The sequence below is a fragment of the Helianthus annuus genome, chromosome 3, assembly GCF_002127325.2.
Source record: "Helianthus annuus cultivar XRQ/B chromosome 3, HanXRQr2.0-SUNRISE, whole genome shotgun sequence".
In the NCBI taxonomy this organism is placed as follows: domain Eukaryota; kingdom Viridiplantae; phylum Streptophyta; class Magnoliopsida; order Asterales; family Asteraceae; genus Helianthus; species Helianthus annuus.
Window position 1 is genome coordinate 67,149,161 of NC_035435.2, and position 6,503 is coordinate 67,155,663.

General features: G+C 37.2%; 1 long non-coding RNA gene across 1 annotated transcript; it reads left to right on the forward strand.

Moving 5' to 3' along the window:
• Window positions 1–5,953: 5,953 nt before the first annotated feature.
• LOC110927920 lies at window positions 5,954–6,290 on the forward strand. The gene is made up of 3 exons (XR_002586003.2): window positions 5,954–6,026; window positions 6,109–6,176; window positions 6,276–6,290. It is a non-coding gene; the product is annotated as an uncharacterized LOC110927920 (long non-coding RNA).
• Window positions 6,291–6,503: the final 213 nt, after the last annotated feature.

Consider the following 6,503-nt stretch of genomic DNA (forward strand, 5'->3'; position numbering starts at 1 on the left):
TGAATTACTAAGCAAAAGATTTATACAACCTAGTTCATCCCCTTGGGGAGCACCAGTGTTGTTTGTGAAAAAGAAAGATGGATCGATGAGAATGTGTATTAATTATAGGGAACTGAATAAGGTTACAATTAAGAATCGATACCCATTACCTAGGATTGACGATCTTTTTGATCAACTCCAAGGAGCTAGGTATTTTTCTAAGATAGACTTACGATCCGGATATCACCAATTGAAAGTACAAGAAGAAGACATACCTAAAACTGCTTTCAGAACTAGGTATGGTCATTACGAGTTTACAGTCATGCCCTTCAGATTAACGAATGCACCCGCAACATTCATGGACATGATGAATCGGATTTGTAAACCATACTTGGATAAATTCGTAATTGTCTTTATCGACGATATACTTATTTATTCCAAAATTCAGGAAGAACATGGTGAGCACCTGCATGCACTCTTAACTTTGTTAAGAAAGGAAAAACTTTACGCCAAATTCTCGAAATGTGAATTCTGGCTGCAAGAAGTGCAATTCTTAGGACATATGGTAAATCATGAAGGTATTCATGTAGATCCTTGTAAAATAGAAGCAATTACCAAATGGAAGGTTCCGCAAACAGCTGTGGAAATTAGAAGCTTTCTAGGCTTAGCTGGATACTACAGACGATTTATTAAGGATTTTTCTAAGATAGCTATACCCTTGACTAAGCTAACCTGTAAAGCAGTTAAGTTTGAATGGGGACCTAGACAAGAAGAAGCTTTTAAGATTTTAAAGCAAAGGTTAACAAATGCTCCAATTTTAGCTTTGCCAGTAGGAACAGAAGATTTTGAAGTATATTGTGATGCTTCAAAATTAGGATTTGGATGTGTGTTGATGCAACGCAAGAGGGTAATTGCGTATGCCTCCAGGCAGTTAAAGAAACACGAGGAAAATTATACGACTCATGATTTAGAATTAGGAGCTATAATTTTTGCCCTTAAAATTTGGAGACATTATCTGTATGGAAGTAAGTTTACTATTTATACAGATCATAAAAGTTTAAGGTACATATTTGGGCAAAAAGAATTGAACATGATGCAAAGAAGATGGATGGAAATCCTAAGCGATTACGACTGTGATATTCAATATCACGAAGGAAAGGCGAACGTAGTTGCAGATGCCTTAAGTCGTAAGTATCATGAGAAGCAACGACGAGTTCCTATGCTTAGATTAAATCTACAATTAGATTTAATGGAACAATTGAAGAAAGTTCAGGAAACAACAATCGAGGACGATGCTGAAGGAATGAAAGGATATATAAAAGAACTAGAGCAAGGAAAGGATGGAATTTGGAAATTCCATAAGAAAAGAATTTGGGTACCTAAGCAAGGAGAATTAAGAGAAAAGATTTTAGAGGAAGCCCATATGTCTAGATACCATGCATCCCAGTAATAATAAGATGTACCAAGATTTAAGAAATAATTTTTGGTGGATAGGAATGAAAAAGGATATAGCTAAATATGTATCTAAGTGTCTTACTTGTTCACAAGTTAAAGCAGAACACCAGAAACCTTCAGGACTACTACAACAATTAGAAATGCCAGTATGAAAATGGGAACTCATAACAATGGACTTTGTTACTAAGTTACCCAAAACCAGGAAAGGTAATGATGCGATTTGGGTAATTGTGGATCGATTAACCAAATCAGCCCATTTTCTACCCATGAACGAAACCTTTAGCATGGAAAGGTTAGCCAAGTTGTACGTAGACGAAGTAGTATCCTTACATGGAGTTCCGCTCTCCATTGTATCAGATAGGGATAGTCGTTTCACTTCCCATTTCTAGACTAGTTTTCAGGAAGCAATGGGAACCCGACTAAATTTAAGTACTGCATATCATCCACAAACAGGCGGACAAAGTGAAAGGACGATACAAACCCTGGAAGACATGCTCCGAGCATGTGTGATAGATTTTGGTGGTAATTGGGATAACCACTTACCCTTAATTGAATTCTCCTATAACAATAGTTATCACTCAAGCATCGAAGCTGCCCCATTCGAAGCACTGTATGGACGCAAGTGCAGAACTCCAGTTTGTTGGGCAGAAATAGGAGAAAGTCAATTATCAGGTCCTGAAATTGTGCAAGAAACCACTGACAAGATAACTCAAATCAAAGAAAGATTAAAAACGGCTCGAGATCGCCAGAAAAGCTATGCAGACAATCGCCGCAAGCCGCTCGAGTTCCAAGTCGGAGACAAGGTACTCTTGAAAGTTTCTCCTTGGAAAGGAGTAATACGGTTCGGTAAGAAAGGAAAGCTGAGTCCAAGGTACGTAGGACCATTTCCAGTAATCCAACAAATAGGACCAGTTGCTTATCGTTTACAACTACCAAAAGAACTAGCTGGAGTACATGATGTGTTTCATGTATCCAGTCTCAAGAAATGTCTATCGGACGAATCCCTGGTAGTACCTCTTCAAGATATCAAGGTAAATGAAAAGTTGAAATTTGTGGAGAAACCACTGCAAATAGAAGACAGGAAACTTAAGTTTCTCAAACACAAGCGACAAGTGCTGGTCAAGGTCAAGTGGGATTCAAAGAGAGGACCGGAGTACACTTGGGAACTAGAATCAGAGATGAAGCGCAAATATCCTCACTTATTCCAATAAATCTCGAGGACGAGATTTTAAATAAGGTGGGGAGGATGTAAGGACTCTCAAAATTTCCTAAAAAATACCCGTATTTATAAACCCGGACCCATGAAACCCCAAACCATATTAAAAATCAAGAAAAACAAAATTCTGGGTCTCAGACGGGCCTCGTAAAAGACAAGCCTTGTCTTACGCGGGCCGCGTCGACTTAAGGTTGACCGGATAAGGATGCCGGGGCCACGTGTTGACCATCTGGGAACCTACGAGTGACCAATCACACCTACGCGTAGACTAGGCAGCCACGCGGGCCGCGTAAATGATATATGTGGGTTTACGCGGGCCGCGTAAAACCCAAATTTCAGCTATAAATAGCCTGTTGCATGCACAGTCCGCTGGTGTCGAAATCTTTTTGTAAAAACTAATTCTTACTACTCTAAAGTCGAAATTTCAATTAGTAGCGAGGTGCTTCAACGATACCGGGTATTAACTCGATCGCTATTACGATTCAACGTCCGATCGATTGAAACTATCCAACGACTATTTAAGTGCTGCTCAAATTGGGTTTATACTTTGTCATTCGTCGTGATTTCGACAAGATGTTTGAGTGCTGCCCGAGCTCGGGCTATACTCTGTCATTCGTTGTGAATCCGCTGGATGTTTAAGTAACGCACTTTTTCAATCGTTGTAAGGGTTTAATCTCGTGAATTGTCGTAAATGCTGTATTAGTTACTAACCCAGTTTGTGTGCATTGTTATTTAAAATAGGTTAAACAAGGCTAATCAGTAGGCTTATACACTGCTCGTTAAATCTGCAATGTGAGTCATTCTCTTTTTAACAACTATTTTGCAATACCTCAAATTATTTTCAAATGATATAATTACAGGGAGTAAGTCGTGGTAATCTTAATCAATGGCTAGTGGGGTATTGTGCACATTACTAATTTCTCACGGGGTTAGGCTAATAAGCCCTAACACAGGTTAGGCAAATAAGCCATAACAGTGATAATCATCACTAATTGGGTGACAGGACCCAATAGTGGTATGATCATCGTCACCAGGAGGTGACACGGCTACATATAACAATAAGATTGAAACCATTGTAATCGCTCTTATGCTGTAATTTATAACTAGGTGTCATTTTATCAAAATGAATGATTCACTCAGTATTTCCCCGCTGACAAAACCTTTTTCAAACATGTTTCAGGTGATCTGTTGTGATCCAAGAAAAGTGTCGTGAAGCACTACAAGCTTAGAGAAGTGGCTCAATATAAATGAATAAAAGAAACACGTTTTGAGAAATAAAGATTTCCCAGTGAAATCATGTTAACGTAAATTAACAGGGTTTATCCCTAAATTATGTAATAAAGTAAACGGGCATTTTTAGTATTAAAAAATCCTGTATTAAAGACTTCCGCTGTCACCTAAATTAAATACCACGGGATTTCCTGCCGCACGGCTCTGGACCGGGTCAAACTAGGGACGAGGGCCGTGACATAAAACCAGTACCCTTCTCTGTAATATAGCAACATTGTGTCAGTAGCTTTACAAAAATATAGCATGCATATGAAGAAGTTTGGTATTACCAGTGTGTCTTGAAGCCCTTTGTATATATCCTTAAAATCTTGTTCAATTGCTGAATTGTTAATCAACTCAATTTTTGCCGGTTTTCAAGTGGAAGCACAAGACATAGAAGTGGTCACCTTGAAGTACCGGACTAAACACGAGGTTAACTGATTCAAGTTTCTTTACCTTATATTTCAGTAACATATCTTCAAAATTTGAGGCAAATACGTTTAGCCGTTGGTTGTCTGTGTTAGTATCCTTGTACATGATATCCGGCTGTATGTTAAGTAATTACTAGCAATGTTAAGTAATGTATTACAAGGTAATTATATATGCAAAATTATTACATGCAAAATATTGTCTGAAAATATTTCACATGTGAATTGCTTATATATTGTATGCGAAATCTCTTAGTATGTGAAATGTTATTTTTTGTTCACAGGAAATGTCTCAACTGTTTTACATGCAATTTGCTTATATTTAGTATGCGAAATCACTAAATATGCAGTTTTTGTTTGATATCAAATGCGAAAATGTTTAGACAAACATACCATCATTGTGCAAAACAAGAAGAGTCTGTATGGTGATGATTTTCTATCCCTCTTCTTCTCTTCAAGATTGGGAACATCCACAAATGCATCGATTCCGTTTGATTGTACGTACTGACCTCTGAAGAAGCTTTCGAAGATACCTTTGACGGTGAACACCCCAGTTTTTGATCGGTAAAATACTTCTCTGCCAGGCAAACATTAAATAATTAAATATTTTGAGTATAAAGATAGATGTTTTTTAGTTGATCTAATTATTTTACTTACTCTATTCTTATAAATGTAGCAAATGTGTATCGAATCACACTCAATTCACGATCTAAGAATGCTTCGTACATGTTAACCACTCTGTTGCAGAAAGGGGAACAAAATGCTTCTCCAAGGTCTGCATACCTTTTCTCATTTCGAAGCTGGACCATTTCTAATCTATATATATTAATAAATGAGATGATTTGGATCATTTTTCTTTTAATGGTGGAGCTATTTTGCTTATGTGGCATGTTATGGTGGAGTAGAGGGTGATTTTGGGAGGGAAGGCACAATATTAGATGTGTTGAGAATTGGACACGGGATCCGAATTATAATCGGGTCAGAGTTAATGGATCCTTTATATTTTTTTTTCTCATTCTTCTTTCACACGCTTGCTTTTTGCTCATCCACAAACCCTAGAAAAACAAAGCTGCAACTCTCTCTCTCCCTCTTATCGCCACCGCCAAGATCCTCCATCAGTTCCACAAGATCACAAGATGATGACGTTTCCTTCTGATTGAAGCATCTACGATCCAGACAATACAATCCATCGGGTATGTAAACCTAGCAGGTATTCTAATCCGGATTTGAGAGTAATTAGGGTTTTCTAAAACTGGTGGCTTCTTCTCTTTCCTTTAATCAGAAACCCTAAATGAATCGACGCCACCACCACAATCATTCGATTCTTAATCAACCTCCAAAGACGCCATTTCATCTCTGCGTTGGATTCCCAATTGTGTTTCATTGATCCATCAGTATGTTTCTCAAATCCCTAAGTATTATTCCATCGCCTTCATACATAATCGCTTTTTTCTTCGATTAATTTATAATTATTGTTGAAATCGGTTAGTTCAATGTAAGATTTAGGTTTATTTATTAAATGCAGAATAATTTAGTCAAAATTGGTATTTTTTCTAATTGAATTGGATTGTCACATTTCATTGTAATTTTGTATTTGTGGGTTGCAGTTTGCTCATAGGAAATGTTTTCAGAAATGCTGCAATAAGAAAGGGGATATAACCTGTGAGATTTGCAATCAGGTTTGGCCTTTTTTGGTCCAGAATTTTAATAATTTGGTTATTTTTTTTATTGAAATGCTATTGAATTTGACATGTTTCATAGATTTATTCACCGGATTATGCTCTTCCACCAGCTAGAACCAATCCAGATGTCATGACTATTGATATCAGGTGAAGTTGCTACAAAGATTTGGCAAAAAAATTATTCTTCGTTTTTTTAAATCTTTCTGCACAAGGTTTACTGTTTTTGATTCTCATTGTATTTTTTAGGCATGCATGGGGCCCGCAAATCGATTCCGGGATGCTCACTCTTGGATTTTGCTTCTGAGAATCAGTTTCTTGAACCGGATTACGAAGCTTACGGTGTAGCAAGTAATAACAACAATGCGTACCTCCGGCTTATGGCTCTCATTGTAAGTGAAAAACAAGTCTCATGTCACAAATTTTATTAAAGGTCATATAAACTTATTATTGTTTGCTTAAATTAAATTAAATGTC